The sequence below is a fragment of the Ochlerotatus camptorhynchus genome, unplaced genomic scaffold (genome assembly GCF_037179485.1).
Source record: "Ochlerotatus camptorhynchus isolate MF236.1 unplaced genomic scaffold, CSIRO-AGI_Acam_v1.1 ptg000313l, whole genome shotgun sequence".
Classification (NCBI taxonomy): Eukaryota; Metazoa; Arthropoda; class Insecta; order Diptera; family Culicidae; genus Ochlerotatus; species Ochlerotatus camptorhynchus.
The window spans coordinates 275,290-292,171 of NW_027040801.1; the positions used below are offsets into that span (position 1 = coordinate 275,290).

The following is a 16,882-nucleotide window of genomic DNA, read 5'->3' on the forward strand; positions in this document are numbered from 1 at the left end:
GTTCTTCTGTTAGTTTTTTTTTTTTTAATTCGGGGATTCTGATCTGGTCGGTGTTCCGGAAGCACCACCGAGGGAAGGCGGCACGCGGAAGCGAGTGTGTGTGACACGGAGCAATCGGTGCGGACCTTCCGATAACCGAAGAGCGCGCGCGGTGGCGTCATGTGAGTGTGTGTCACGGCTAGTTTTCTTCTAGTCGGATTCTTGGACCTGGACTTTTTTGCTGCTGCGGCGGAGGAGACTTTCCAACTTCTAAGCCTAGGACTACCATTACAGTGGCCGCTGACGTTTATTAAAAAATTAGACAGTGAAGAAGACACACGCGCGCGACTCTCTCGGACTGGGACCCCAAGCGCGGTGTCTACGGAAGTGACTAGCAGTGCAAATCCCGGAAGATTCTGGAAGCCAAGTTTCAGCCCCCTTCGCGGAAAACGAATAATTCTGGATTAACTCGCGAGTGTTTTGCTGCACCGTCGCTAGCGATTTGCCCGGAACAGTAGGCCGATGATTGTAACTTAGGACAAACCACTGCCCGCAAATCTTTCCGGCGACTGCTTTGTTGTTTGGACAACTCGCTTTTTCCCACCAATAAATTGCGACGCATTCCCCCCTCGGACGAATCAGATTTAAATCTTTCCGCTGCATGGAACTGTGTCGTTTAAATCTGACCGAAGAATTTGTGTGTGATCGCAAGCGACGGTGATCTTCAGCGACCGAAAAAAAAACTAACCTTCCCCATTTCTCTTTCTCCCCCTCTGCAGTTACACAAAATCTTTTCAGTTTTTCCCTAAATTTCTAAAACAAAAGTAATGTAACAAAGTCGCCAATCCAAAAAAAAATACAAGAAGCCATATTTGAAGAAAAAAGCGGAAAATTCGAATTCTCGATCTGATTATAACAAAAAAAAGTTTAAAAAACAAAAACAAAAATTTCTTTGAGTGAGTGTCATATTTCATTACCAACAACCATCTCTACGCAACTGAAACGTCATCAACAACAGCTCGAAACGTCATCGCTAACGTCTCATCGCTTTCCTTTCGTCAACTTTTTTTTTCCCCAAAACACAAACCGCACGGAAAAGTGGGAGGAGTAGAACCAATCAATCTCCTCCGGCGCTCGGTTCAAGCAAAACAACAGCGTAAAATAGTGCGTGTGACTGACATACGAAGGCAGTGTTAAAGTGATCGATAACAAGTAAGAAAATTACAACATCAAAGTGCAGGTGAAGAGCAATGTTGTCGCCTACTATTGCTAAGTCGCAGCAGAACTCCGCCTACTACGTCAACAACCGGAACAACAACAACAACAAGAACAACAGCTGCGACGAACGCCGACGATGGGATTATTACAACAGCCAATAATGGTGAACACTCCTCCTTGAAGCTCCTCAGATTTGAGTTTTTTTTTTTCATTTCCGGCTAGGAAGAAAAACGTCATTTTTCGGCAAAACAGCAGAAAAACAAACAAACAAACACAAGAATCAAGCAAGTGCGTCGGATTTCCGAGTTTCGAGCAGTTGAAACTCAAACCAAGCGAAAAAAAAAAGTTCGAGGTGTGTGAAATGATGGGACAAGATCGGCAGCAGTGACTTTCTCGCCGGCTTTTCGTTCGCATTTTCGGGATCCGGAATTTCTTCGGGTGCGTGTGTGAAAAATTTCCTCGGGTGCGTGTGCGGTTTGGCGGTGATCGTCGGTATTCGTCGTCGTCGTCGCGAGTGCGCGGGAGTGTGTTTGTGTGTGCGTGCGTTCGTTCGTTCGTTCGGTGATCGATAAATTGCAAGATCGGATCAGCTTCCAGATCAGGCAAAAGAGCAAGAGATAGAGAGAGAACATAGCGACTAATTGATATAGGAGGTGAAAACATACCAAGAAGAAGAAGCAAATTAGAAGATAAACAAACAGAAGGCTGGGAAGAAGGCAGCGAGAAGTTATCGTCTGTGCGTGGGTGTTTGTGATCGCTGTGATATCAAGCCACTACTGTCATTGATTGCACTACTGCTGCCGCTGCCAGCTCTAAGCCGGGACGACGGTGTTCGTTCTGGACGGCTTACCCGCAAGCAATATCCAAACGAACACTCCCCGAACCTTTATGGAGTGCTGGACGGGTGACGCCCGCTTGGCGAGATTTTGCGATTAAGGTAGGTCGGATCCAGTTCGTAGTGTTTGATCTTAAAATTTGTTTGTGAAAGTGGAAACCTTCGAGAATGGTTGGCCTTTACCGGGGTTTATTGGGTTTTGCTCTAGTAGAGGTGGAGGCGTGCTTTTTCGGAACATTCCGATCGACTCTATGGGGGAAACTGGATTTGTTTTGTGATATCAGGGCTTGTAGCAGGTCTTTTTTGAGTGGCTAGGTCGCTATTTTCAAGTCAGTCACTAAAAAGTCACTTAATGTTGAGAGTAAAGAATTTGTCTCTAAAAATCACATCAAATTTGGAACAAATTTGTGTTAAAATGATTCATTAAATTCAGCGGAAAATAATATTTGTGAGCAGACAAGAACTAGTGATAATGATAGAAATGCTAATATTTTGATTTTTTTTTCTAATCTTAAAAATTTGTCTAGGCCAGAATATAAAATTTCTAATAATTTCCTGCGATCTCGAATCATTGATAATTTCATCAAAAATTTTCTGAGGTTTCGAAAAAAAAGCTGGTTCCAATATCCTGGTTTTTTTACTTCGTGATCTTGAAAGCTTTGCAAGCCTTAGATTTAGAGAAATAGTCTAGAAAAATTTTCTTGCTGTAAACATTTTTTCAAAGACGAATATTGACGCAGAATCTTGAATAATTTTCTTGGTCCATTAAACTGTATTGTATTTTTTTTCCGGACTTGTAACCTGAAATTAAAAAAATAAAAATCCAAGCTTAAATTTTAGAGGACAAAAATGTTTGTCCAAGATGATAAAATTTGATTTACGTTTCAGAAGTACTTACATTTTTCTAGGACTGTGACACTCTATATTCAAAATATTAAAAGTGTTGCGGGCCGTACATTTTTTGAATTTGTTTATTTTAGATATCTTGATTTTTTTAGTTCCAGCAAAATCTCCTAAATGTATCCCGGAATATTAGAATTTTCTTCTTCACGTATGCAAAATTTGCTATGACCGCAATCTTTCCATCTTGGAAAATTTTCCTCGTTCCAAAATAATGAGAAAAGTTGTGTAGGTCTCAGAGTTATGAAAATTTGAGGTGATACAAACGTTTCTACATCCGAGATCTTTTTATTTATTGTCTAAACATTGTCAAAAGATTACCTAATTTAATCGAATAATACAATCTCGCGATCAAATGTATGGGATCCTTAAACCATTATTTGTTTTATTTTGAAGAAGCATGAAAAACACTCGTGATGGGTTGTGATTGTGATTTTTTTAAATTTCTCGATGTGGGTCGCAACCAACGGAATATTCCAGGAACAACCGGTAAAAAGTCGGGAATTTGAACAATCCACCAGAAAAATAATCTTAATGCAATGATTTCAATAGCTTCTGAATTTCACCGAAAGACTGACTAAAAGTAAATTGGTACGCACAACGAGACCTGTAATTCTTGATTCAAAGTTACAGCATTAGATGGAGCCCATCAGCGCCCGCACAGTGGAAACGGACACGGAATCAGCGCATTTCTTCCATTTTTCCCGCATTTGTTGAATGTCCTGGACTGCCCCGCCGCTCCGTTGAAGTCGCTGCTTTGAAATTGCCCAGTATTTTTCGATTGGTCGAAATTCCGGGCAATTCGGAGGATTCATTAGCTTGGGGACAAAATCGATCTTGTTGGCAGCATACCACTCCCGAACCTCCTTGGAGTAGTGGCAGCTGGCCAAATCGAGCCAAAAGATGACTTTGCTCCTATGCTTGCGGATGAAAGGCAATATACCCTTTTTCAGGCATTCTTCGATGTAAACTTGGGATGTTATCGTCGAGGATGTGACAGGTGCTTCCGTTTTCAAACCACAACTGCAAATCGCTTGCCAAATCATGGCCTTCTTCGCGAACTTGTCGGCAACCACGAACTCGAATCTTCCCGGCACATCCCCACGTCCAGTCGCGATGTAAAACTTTTGACCGGGAAGCTGCTTAAAATCGAGTTTGACGTATGTTTCGTCATCGATCAAAGTGGAGCCCTTGTGTTTCGTCAGAACGCGGTCTTACGAGAGCCTTGCACGCTTTTTGGCCACGTAATTCTTCTATCCTTCCTTGGCAAGGACTTTCCGCACCGTTTGAAAGTTGGCATTGTACCTTCTGGCCACATCTCAGATCGAACGACCGGGGTTGGCTTTAACGCAGCTCAACACCTTGCTGCGCAGCTGACGATCCCTGGTTCCAGTTTTTTCGTAGATCCGCTGATCCCTTTCCACACTCAGGGTTTTCTTGTAGGTTTTGAGCACTCGACAAACTGTTATTTTCGGCATCTTCAGCACTTTAGCCAGCTTGGAACCGGATCACTCCGGATTTTCCAGGTGTTTAAGCACAATATTTTTTCTTCTTTCGAGTTCCATTTGACGTTATTTCTGAACGCGATCGACCACTTTGATCAAACTTGCAAACAAGTTGTTCTCTATAGAAGTGTAAACACTGTCAAAGATTTTCGATTCGCAACATTAGAGGCGTGCTAGCGGCGCGCGAGGGGCGTACCAATTTTCTTTTAGTTAGCCTTAGTTGTTAGGTAGTAATGGCTCATGGTTCAATTATTCCGATGCCTGCGAACTAAAACCTCTACACAACAACAAATGTGTAGCAAGATGAACTAAAAGAGTTGGCGCCGGTGGCGTAGTGGTAAGCGTGACTACCTCTCACCCCAGCAGGCCTGGGTTCAATCCCAGTCGGCGCCACCGGGATGTTCTGAGGCATAACATCTCTGATCACACCTTCCTTTGGAAGAGAAGTAAAGCTGTTGGTCCCCGTTCCATGAGTTGATGGGTCGATAGGTAGGGTCCAGGTGTGGGAGCTGCCTCCCGTCGGTAGCATTGGTCTTCAGCACGGAAAACAAGATCGCCGGAAAACAAACCAAAGATCTACAGAGATTTTTTTTTAGAACTTCAGCAAGTTTTGTAGAAATTCAGAGAACTTTGAAGAACTTCATCGAACATTGTTGGACATAAGCAAACTTGAGATAAATTTTGTGATTTTTTTAGAAATTCGGAGAACTTCAATGGAGTTTTTGAAGATGTACATCGGTACATCGTAGAACTTCAGGAAATTTAATATTCATTCGAGAAAACTACGTAAAATTGCAGACCGATTCAATGTTTTTAAAAACTCATAATCGGCCATTTTTGTTGTTTAACCCGTTGTGTCATACGCGAAGTTTGCGATTTTCAGAGTTGGTTGGAAATGCTATCTTACATGAAGCTTTAGTGTGATAATTTATTAGCTAGATAAAGATCTTAGAAGAAGGTAGGTGGATAGTTCCGTTAGAGTACCCGTACGATGTACGTGGAGATTTAAAGTATGTCTTCAAATCTACAGGCAAAAAGAGTGCGCTTGACTTTGCTTTAATACTGCCTGCGGCTATGGAATAGTTCTAGCGACGTTTCATCACTACCCAAAGCCCCACGTTGTTGAGAGCATTTCCAGTCGATGGTATGTTATAATGCAATTCTGAGACTGAAAAGTTCGTTGCTCGGTGGAAAGTGCGTTTGATTAAGTTATATATCACGTCTGTTATGATTAAAATTTATGTCAAAATTGACGCTCGTATATGTCACTCTCAGAGCACCTAAATTTACATGCGGGGCTGTATGTCAAGTAAGTTCTTCAAACCTCGAATGCGTTTTGAACCTACTCTACTAGTCCATTTCGTATAATTGAACCTCACGGAACCTACAGTCATCGTTTTGCTTCCTCAAATTCGCTAAATGCTGTCCTCCATACCTTAACCAAAGTCATGAAACTTCCAGACCTGGAATACCTTAGATATTTGTGATCGAAATACACTATTGGTGGCTCTCGATATCATCTGCACCTGCACTTAAAGTTCTCCGCACCCTTAGTCTGCCTGAACTGGATCTGTTCCAAGAGGTATTAAGCCTATAGACTTGAAGAGCAAGTGAAAGGACGTTTTTTAGACCAACTGGATTTCATCAAGTGTGTACTTCGATCTAGCTGAAAAAGCCATTCATACTTGCCATGACGGTCCTCCAACCTTTATCATGGATACCACTGGAATCACCCAGATTAATCAGAAGAGCCTGTAGGCAAATATTATAAATTAACAATATGGTTCACCCTTCTATTATTCCCAAGACACGATTTTTCCCGACACTAGCGGCTCCAGCGACACGAAAGTTGACTATTACACTGTGAATTGAGCGCTAGCAGCTGACAGCTCAATATCAACTAGGCTATCAAAAACAACTCACAGAGTAAAATTTTACCCAGAATTGTGAAAAATTACCAGTTTTAAATTATATTAGAATTTTATTCAAACTGGAGGTTATGACAAAACAGCGTTGGAAAACCTACACACCATTTGAAAACTACTCACAACTGGATAGAGTCTACCCAGTCCGGTCAAAATTGACCCTACACAAAAATGGGTAAACAGACTTTTGAAGGAAACTCGGTAAAGTTTACTCAGATGTTGACATTTCGAGGGGTTTCTACCAAGCTTGTAAGGTGATCGGTAATCAAAAATTTCCACAAATTATTAAAATAATTAGTGAATTTTGAATACCTCAGTAATTTCAATATAATAAAAATAATTGTGGGTAATTTCAGTAATTCCTACTGCTTGAAAAATAACTTGGAAATTTTTAAAATAAAAAAAAAACTGTAATATGAGTAATTCCATAAATATTTGTGCTATGGAATTATCATATTCTTTAAAATTTTATGATTTTAGTTGCCTCAGGTATACTTTAGTATTAAATTAGTGGAAATCGAATTTGAATATTTGAAGAAATGAAAATCTGAAAAAAAAATTAGGGGCCACATTATGCAACCAAATCAAAGTGAATTTTTCATTTTAGGGGCGATTTATGTCACTCTAAATTGAGAAAAAAAAATAAACCCCCCTTCCCTACTTTCGTTACGTTTTTCCTATATCTAATGCATTGCTTGTCACAAAATCATAACCCCCCCCCATCACCCCTTAGTGCGATAATCGAGATTTGATTGCCAATTCAGTGCCAACATTTCTAGGGGATGCAATTGCTTTTGTAAACAACTGCTTTAGCCGTCGAATTCGCGAGTAATTGCCATGTATACCGGATATTCTTGGTTCTCCAAATCGTCCTGGAGTTCAGTTGATTTGTTCTACTAGACTGCAATAATGTCTGAAGTATCGAAATATGTCAAAACAGATTCAGAGTGTCTATGTGGATTGTACCCGACCTATACGACCTACGTATACAAGATGTTATAGGTTCTGAAATCATTCTGTAGATCAGGTTATTTTTCTACAAGATCACCCAAGACTAATTCAATATCTGTAGTATCGAAATATGCCCAAACAAATTTGCAGTGTCTATGTCGATCATGCCAAATGTTTTAGGATTTCCAAATCGATATTCGATACTACAGATATTATCCTAGTCTTTGTTGATCTAGTAAAACAAATCATCTGAACTGCAGGACGATTTGGAGAACCTAGATCGTCTGGTATAGGTGGAAATAATTAAACATAAATAATAGACACTATGAATCTGTTTGGACATATTTTGATACTACAGACTTCATCCCAGTCATGGTTGATCTAGTTGAACAAATCATCTGAACTCCAGAACGATTTCTTTTTCTTCTTATTCGCATTTCAAGCTTATTGATTAGTGCATATTAGCTTATTGCATGCTCTCCACTTAGTGTTCTAAATGCACTCTCAAAGTTATTAATTGAGAGCTTTCGATGCCAATACCTATGCATGAATGTGTATATTGTGTGGCAAACACAATTATACTCTATTCCCAGGGAAGTCGAGAAAATTTCCAGCCCGAAAGATTCCCTCGACCGGACTGGGAATCGAACCCGCCGCCTCCGGCTTAGTAATACCATGCCTTTACTGACTAGGCTATGAGGCCCAGAATGGTTTGGAGTACTTAAAACATCTGGTATACATGACAATAGTTCATGCATGATCCACATAGACACTGTGCATCTGTCTGGAATTATTTCGATATTCAAGACATTGTCCCAATCTCGGTTGATCTAGTAGATCAAATTATCTGAACTCCAGGACTATTTGAAGAACCTTGAACATCTGGTTTACTCGGAAATAGATCATGCATGATCCACATAGACACTTTAAATCTGATTGGACATATTTCAATACTACAGACATTATTGCAGTCTTGGTTGATCTAGTACAACAAATCAACTGATGTCCTGGACGATTTAGAAAACCTATAATTTCCGATATACACAGAAATGAGTCGTGCATGATCCACAAAGTAACATTTATACGATTCGGTTATGATTTGACAACGAAAAGTGCTAGGTTCACATTAGAAATAAAAAAATATATCATGTCTCACCATTGGGCAGAACCCAAGGAATATCCGTGTAAATACACAACCGCGACGTGACCAACAAGCGTGACTTATGAAACATTGGTAATGTCTCGATTATGTGCAGGGTGCTTGGTTTGAATAGGTAAAAAATTGAGAAAACTAGAGCCAAATTAACTACAACATTTAGGACAGCAAAATTCGTCTCTGGTTAATTTTCAAGAAAATTTGCATTTCAAATGAAAATGTATTAATGTTTTTTAATAATGTGTTATCAAATCTAGGCCGGTATTATTCAATAGAATCTCATTATGTAAGTGTGTTTTATTATGTTCACTAATTACTCAGAATTTATACTACACATAAATAACAAATTCAAAGGTTACAAACGATACTCCTTTGGCTCAGTCGGTAAAGGCGCAGCTACAAAGCAAGTTCATGCTGGAGGCGACTAAGTTCTATTCCCGTCCGGTCTATTAATTTTTCGGGTTGGACAATTTCTCTACTTCCTTGGGAATAGGATGGTACAGGCATAGAAAGCTCTCAATTAAAATGTGAAAGTTCTTCAAAGAACACTAAGGCAAAAATCTAATATGCTATAAGCAATTAGCTTGAAATGCCATGTAGTAGTATACAAATGCTATTTTTAGGCAATGAAAATAGTTTTATTTTTTTGTCGCGGATTAGTATTTGAAGTCGCGGATTTCTTTTGAGAAATCGCGGATTTCGCGGATCAAATTTAGAAAATCTTGTAACAGCCCTGTAATTTTAAAAAAAACTGATAAGTAATCAGAGTAATTTTCGGTAATTAACGCTGGTAGAAACCCTTCGACATCTGGATAAACTTTACCCATTTTGAAAGATATGAAAAGCCGAGTCCCGCTGCGCAAACATAACCTCATCCAAATGGCACCTCTAGGCTCAATCAAGGTGATTAATCATGAGTTTTCGAAATGGAATTCAACATTGCAATTCTCAAGTAAGGATATCGTATCGAATGCTTAACCATATAGATGCATTTCTGAAGGAGTTTTGTAAATTCGTTCACAACCAAGAACAAACATAAACAACTCAAATTTCTGATGGTCATAGGGTTACTAGAAGTTGAAATGAAACATTAACGCCGTTAATATGCATGAAGTGTCGTTCAGATTAACGGGAGTCCATGGTATTATCCCGGAGCCATTCTAAATTTAAGAGACATGTGATTAGAACCATTTATCCAGAATTTGGGTAGATTCTACTCATCATAACAATACTGGTTTACCCAGAGTTTGACAACTCCTTACTGCACATAAGAATCGGTACCATCTACTCAGTCTCTGGGTAGAATCAGAATAGCGTGTAGAAAAACTGAATCCTACTCAATTTAGAGTCGCCAAAATCTGTCATTTTCTCTGTTAGCTGAACATCTAAACTCTCTGGATCGTTTTGTTTACTGATTAATGATTTCTGGATGATCCAGCTCGGAAGAAGCCCTTCCAGTATTTATTTCTTCCGGATTAATGGTACAAACAGGGAAATAGGTTTCAAACAATTTTAAATTTCAGCTAAGCCATACCGAAGTTTACTAAATTTAAGGGAAGTGGATTCCTATGTACTGAATGTAAACAATGACTTTGAACGTTGATTTCTCGTTAATATAGACTCTGGCAAACCGACACCAGCATCTGAGAGATAATCTGCTCTATCAGATGATATAGTTAGTTTGAGTGGGCGTGTTGTAATTCGTGAACAACCGACGTTTAAATGCACTGTTTACGTTTGGCTAGAATGCCTTTTCATATTTTGCTTGTACGTTATGGTGAACTCAAACCTGCACAGTAAGAAAAAAAAATACCCAAAATTGAGTTAACTTTCACTCAACGGCTTCCATGGGGGCTAGGTAGAATTAATTTATTGAAGAAAAGTAAATTTTAGGTAATCCTGATCAATAATCCATTGAGTAAAAATTACGATCGATCGAACGCAATAATGGAGTACGAACGAAGGCGATGGAGCACACAGGGTGGCCAGACCTACCGATTTATCGGTAGTCCTACCGATTTTTGGGATGCCTACCGATTCACAGATGAAAGGTTCAAAACTACCGATTCTTCACTTTTCCTACCGAGAATCACAGATTTTAAGGTTGTGTTCCATTTGGTTAATTTTCACTTAAACATTACACTTCAAAAATAAATTATAGTGTTCAAAAATCCCTTTGTTGTTGATCGTCCGATTTTTGAGAAGGTGTTTATCAATATTGATTCCTGATCGTTCAGAAATAAGTCTGCTGGAATAACAGGTTTATTTGAAATTTTTACATCTGTCAAATTTAAGTGAAAATTCCCCATTGGAACACAGCCTTAGTAATCTTGAAAAATGTTCAAAACCTATGTTTTGTCTTCCGTGTAGTCAGCAAGGAGGGAAGTGGCTTTCAAATACGAACAATCGTCGCCTACCTCGCACAACTGGTTCCAAACGTAAACAAGCCGTAAGAAACCTACAGGGTTTGTTTACGTTTGGAACCAATTTCATACAAGAATGATCAGTAGGCTGATTTGACACCACGTGCCCCCAGGTAGTCAGTCAGTTTGGATGTGTGACGCGATGTGTTTTGCAACGTATACGGTAAGAAAAAAGTACTCAAAAGTAAGTTCTTTTCCCTCATCTCGGCACTATGGTTGAAGAACCAAAAATTAGGTAAAGCGGGTCAACTTTACTACCCCTGTGGAGTAAAGCCCTACAGTAAAAGTATGGACGACTGTCAAAAGTTGTTCCAATCGAACCGTCAAAATGCATCGCTTTGCTCGATTGGAACAGCTTTTGTTCAGTTTTGTGGTGACAGTCGTCCATACTTTAACTAGAGCGCTTTACTGTGGAGTGGTTTTGCTCCTCCGTTTTTGACAACATTAGAAGGAGGAAAGGAGATAAACTAGTCAAAAGAAAGTAAAAGTGATCTGGCCGTTGGGTATTTTTTTTTTCTTACCGTGTACGAATGAGTTTTTTACGTTTAATCGACCACCGATAACTACCGATAAAAGTTTTGAGAACCTACCGATAATGAAAAAATAATCTGGCCACCCTGGGAGCACACACAAATGATAGCATCGACGGCAGCGCAGGTTGGTGAAAACATGACGGTTGAGTACTTTTAACTGAAAATTGAATTCTTTCCTACTTAGAATCGTAGCGTGTTATATTAAAATGAAATATATTGAAAAATATTTCAATATATTCTTCGTTAGTTCTTTTATGAAACACAATCGAGGGTAGCGACTCTATCTAAGATGCAGGAAAAAAGTTACTTTGCTGTTGTGAGATGCGCGTACACTTATTAGATTGATGGAATATTGATGAAGATTTTGAAGATTTCTTGATGGATTTAGATGCAAGAGATGAAAAAAGATTTTTCGTAGATTGATTCGCTATCGTGAGATTTGAGGACGATCTTAAATTGAAATTAAGATGTATCGCACCCCATGAACACAATTTACAAAAATGTAACTTTAAAACATAAACGGAAAGTACTGTGTCAATCGAAAATGAAAAATATTATGTTTTAAGGTTAACATTGATTAACAGAAAATGAACTTTAATTTGAGTTCATCTATTATTGTCAATAGATGAGAAAATTTAAACCCAACATTGAGTTGTGTTTAACTTAATTTTGAGTTTTTTTTTCTTACCGTGTATGTAAATCGGTAACCCAAATTTGAGTTAATGATTATTAGCGTGTAAAAGTTTGCTTCCTGTCAGTTACCAATGTGGTATGTAAAGAGGGATGTCTGATCCGCATTTTCTTTTATTTGTTTGGTTAACCTAAGCTTATAGTAATTCAGACTCAACGAGCTAGATTACCGAGGTGAAGCAATCTATTAAGTTGCATGAGGGAAACCACTGTACGATATAATCAATTAGTGACGTCACTAATTGCGTTTACGTTGATTTTTTAGTCCACTAATAAAACCATATTCCACCATCTGCTTCACCTCTCTCTGTACCTCATTGATTCAGACTATAGCTGATATCACGTAGTAGGCTTTTTTCCTCTGTTCGGGACCTAACACTACTGCGACCAGTAATTTGATCTATTGTAGTATATCCCGTGTCCTTAGTTTAGTGCATGTCGTATTACTTCGTCACGATTAAGAAATGATCAAGAAGGGTAGTGCGCTACTTCGTCGCAATCGCCCATTTCCGTTCTACCGATCAGTAAAGATCAATAATATCAATGATTTAACCGAGCACAAATTAATAATAGGGGTGTTCCAATGCGTTAGTTCATTAGCTACAACATAAATCCTGTTAGAGCGCATTGTATGAATATTTATGTACGCTCATTGTACTCAAAACAAAAGAAGCGCTCCTATCGAATCCCCCTTTTCTACGTTTATCCTTAGGACGAAGAAAATCTAATGGCGTTCCAATGCGAAATTGAAACTCGTACGACGGATTCAGAATCAAGAAGCAGTATTAGTTTTTTTTTAAATTTCTCAACAATTTGTGACTCTTTATCAAATCCAAAGGTATGTATGGAAAGGTGAATAAATTTAGAAGTCATCTTTGACAGAAATATTCTATTTTTTGTTTAAACTCGTTCAGAACAGAGAGGTAAAGCGCGGGTTGTGCTTTGTAGGACGGAAATTAGATCAAAAACCCTATTCGATTTTCTACAGTTGTCCTTCTTGCATTTATCACAAGGATCCGACTCTAATTGAAACACCTTCGAAAGGCGCGCCCCTTTGTCAGTCAAAGTTGGATTCCTTAGCCACAAAATTTAGGAATGACACCGATAATGACCATGCATCAGAAGCCTAGTCTTAATCACTTTAAGCTAGGGAACAACGAATAGAAGATTAGGAAACACATAGATGAAGACTAACTCATTTTTTCCTTGTTTCAAGATCATCCTAGGTGGACAAAGCCGTGTCTTGTCACTATCAACAAGGCATAAAAAGTAACATGGACTAAGATGTGTTCCTTTGATTACTGAAAAATCCTGTTCCCCTAGTTTGAAGTAGTCAGGACTATTAATCGGTGGTAGATCTTACATCCCGTAACGTACCACGAAAAGGTGATCTACCCATGTTACGGGGCAGGCTGTCTTGATATCATAGTATATTACGCCATTATGTTATTGATCAGAGTAGGCGTGTAAAATCCATCACCTCTTATTTTACTAAATTTATGAAATGATTACACGCCCAAATAATAATGCCCTAAACGGTTTTGGTCACTTTTCTCCCCGGGAGATGGTATTACCATAGAGGTAACTCTAAGACCAGAAGGGCCCGAAGAAACGTGGTACTCTCTTCGGTCCCAAGCTAATGGATGCACCCCTCGAAACATAGGAAAATCCGCGAACCCCTCATTTTATCTGTCAAAATTTCATAGCGAATCAAAACAAACATACTGTAGTACTAGAATTTCGACTAGAATGGGGTACGTTAATCGTTTGCTTGGGACCAATAGGCTAGTCAAGTAGTGAGCCAATTTAAAATCGTTAGTTTCCACCGGTTGGTATTACTGTTGCGGCTTTTCAAAAACATATGGGAATTCGGGAAGTGAACCATATTGTTAGCTTGGGAACTTTTTAGTCCGGAAGACTCCTGATTTATTTAAACAGGAACTCGTTTGAACTTGCCCCGGATTTTCTTCTATCTTGTGCAATAGGTCATGCTGGTATGCCATAAAGGCCCTAGGAACCTTAGCCTAAAGATCATCAAGACATGTCTTGAACACATTTTGGACATTTCCTGGGAATCCTCTGGATTTGCCCAGATTATCCCATCCAACCTGTAGGTTTTACTTAAAGACCATTTGAATTAGTTTTGAAGGTACTCTGTTCTTCTTCACATTTCAATTTTATTTCTTTTCGCATATTAGCTTATTGCGTGCTCTCAACTTAGTGTTCTAGATGCACTTTCACAGTTTTTAATTGAGAGCTTTTGATGCCTGTACCATTTTTGAATTAATATAATGGTTTGGCAAGTACAATCATACTCTATGCCTAGGGAAGTCGAGAAGATTTTCAACCCGAAAAATTCCTAGACTCGACCGAACTTAGCCACCTCTAGGGTCGTGCTTTGAAGCTGTGCCTATTTACCGATTGAGCTAAGAGAGGTACTCTGGACTTCTCTGTAGAATTCCTGGATCTAAACTGGAGACCCTCGAACTGGCCCTGGGTGTTCTTGGATCTACGCTATATGCCATGTAGATTGTTCTTCAGACTTGTTCCGGAAGTCCTCAAAACATAACACCTTGATTTGTATATGGACTTACCCTGGATGTCCTATAGATTTGTCTAGAGTTGCACTAGTCTTTGGACACTATTGGATTTGCAAACAAGGGCTATTTTCCGAATAAATGTGAGAGGTGTCTGATAACCAGGCTTGTTGACAGTCCTCGAACTCACTGGAGGGATTTAAATACGAGTTCAGGCAGCCTTCGCCTCGAGAAAAATCTCAGCGTTTATCCGGGTTGAAATAAAACAAGAAAAGTTCCGTGAATTTAAAAAAAATGGCGGGAAATTTTTAAAAGATCTCAATTTTTCAGGGACATTTCCCGGTTTTCATAGAACTTCAGAGATGTTTGGGAAATTATTGAGTTCTTCACATAAGTTCAGTGAACTCCACGGAAGCTTTGACATTTTTACGACATTTTAACTAAATTCATGGCAGTACAACAAGCTTCACGAGAACTTCAAAAACGTTTGAAAGGGTACTAGAAGGAAACAAACAAGTTCCATCAACTTTAGAGAAATAACATATATTTTGAAAAAGTTTCGAGAACTTCAGCGAATTGTTAAAACATCAGAATTATAGACAAATTGCGGAAACTTCACTGCAGTGGGATGAGCAAATGGCATAAGTGCCGCCATTTTGAATTTTCTATTTTCACCATATTCGAGCTCTGCATCCTTAATGACACCAAAAAACACTTAACACTTGCACATAATGTGATTCCGAAGCAAAGTGGCAATGTGACGTTAGAAATACATTTTCGGAGAATCTGTGACAAATTTTCCGCCGTTTAGGGGAAATGGCTCTAATGTTGGCCTATGGATCTAAGATTGGGCCCAACGCTAAAAATCTGCTATTTATCAATTTTATCTAGATGAACGCGTCATTGAGACGGTACTAATGGATATTTTTAGTCGCTACTGAAAATTTAGTCAATTGCTGAATTTATGTATGGGCCAAAATTAGGGGCATTTAGACCGACATTACATCCATTTCCCCTATATATGTAAGTTCTAAAAAAAAAAAAAAAGATTTAAACATCATCGTTCATATTCTATTACATACCAAGTGAAAACTTAATCAAATATTTTGCCGTGGTTTTGAGATGCTCGATAACCCTTGAGAGATCGGTCTTGCTTAATCAGCAGAATATCATGGGTTTAATCCCAAGCTCTCCCACAACATAATAAACCGCCATTGATAATCAATAGTTGAATTGTTTAAACCGAGAGATTCGGAAAGGGTGTACGTGATCTAGTTTGGAAGACATTGTTGGCTGCTTTCAGAGACGTCGCTTCGTTTGAATAGCTTTCTGTTAAGTCGATCGTAGATTGGGGCAATGTAAGGGGCACAGTTGATCTATCATCCAGGCTACTATTGTGGAAAATTGTTACTAACAGAAATTGGAGGAACGATTCAGTATATTTAGACCACTGTGACGTACGCCTGATCCGGTTCGGAAGACATTGTTAACTACTTTGGAGGATTTCATTTCATGGTAATAGCTTTTTGTAACCGATAATGAACGATCGTCGGTCGTAGCTTGTTATGTTTTAAGGGGCACGGTAGCCTTAGAGCGACCGTTTTTGCTTACTGAGCAGAAGATCGTGGGTTAGAAAGAACCCAAGCTCCTTTACATTACTGAGTTGATAGGGTTGCGTCATTTGCTTAACAGGCTTCCCGTGACAACCGTGTAGATGCAGAGCTACACTCGGTCTCTGGTAACAACGGTTGTTGAAATAACAATCCTTTCCGTCCCCGATGACCGTAAGGACGTGGCCGGTGCCGTTATTGACCTCAAAAATAAGGATTCTCCGGATTTTGGTCACTGAGAATGGATTGCTAGTCCCGAGCCCCATGCACTTTCTTTGTGCAAATTTCGCTAAATCTGATCAATCACGGAGTAGTAACTACTGAAATGTATGATCGTCAATGCTCATGCTCATTTTTATATCATATTCCAGTAATAATTTTGATAATTTTCTGAACCATTCACTAAATGGATTTACGTCACATTGTCATCTCACGGTAGTTCAGAGTAGATCCATGACCGTTCGGAAAATTGTTGAACTTAAGAAACGTTCAGAGAAATTAAAAAAAAATAATTAAGAGAAGTATTGTGAGCATCAGGCTAGTACTCAAACTGCAGAAGATCTTGAGGGCAGTTTAATTAACTTCTGGGAAATTTTGGGGACTTTCGAGTAGTTCCGTGG

General features: G+C 39.1%; 1 protein-coding gene across 12 annotated transcripts in view; it reads left to right on the forward strand.

The window, feature by feature from the left end:
• mamo (maternal gene required for meiosis) overlaps positions 1-16,882 on the forward strand; it is a 530,597-nt gene that overhangs the window by 594 nt on the left and 513,121 nt on the right. For 10 of the 12 annotated variants that reach the window (XM_065229293.1, XM_065229294.1, XM_065229301.1 and 7 more), the window contains exon 2: positions 759-2,134. The gene's annotated coding sequence lies outside the window, so the exon portion shown is untranslated. Of the gene's footprint in view, positions 1-26; positions 162-758; positions 2,135-16,882 lie in introns of those variants that run through there. The other 2 variants (XM_065229300.1, XM_065229298.1) reach the window with 2 other exon arrangements.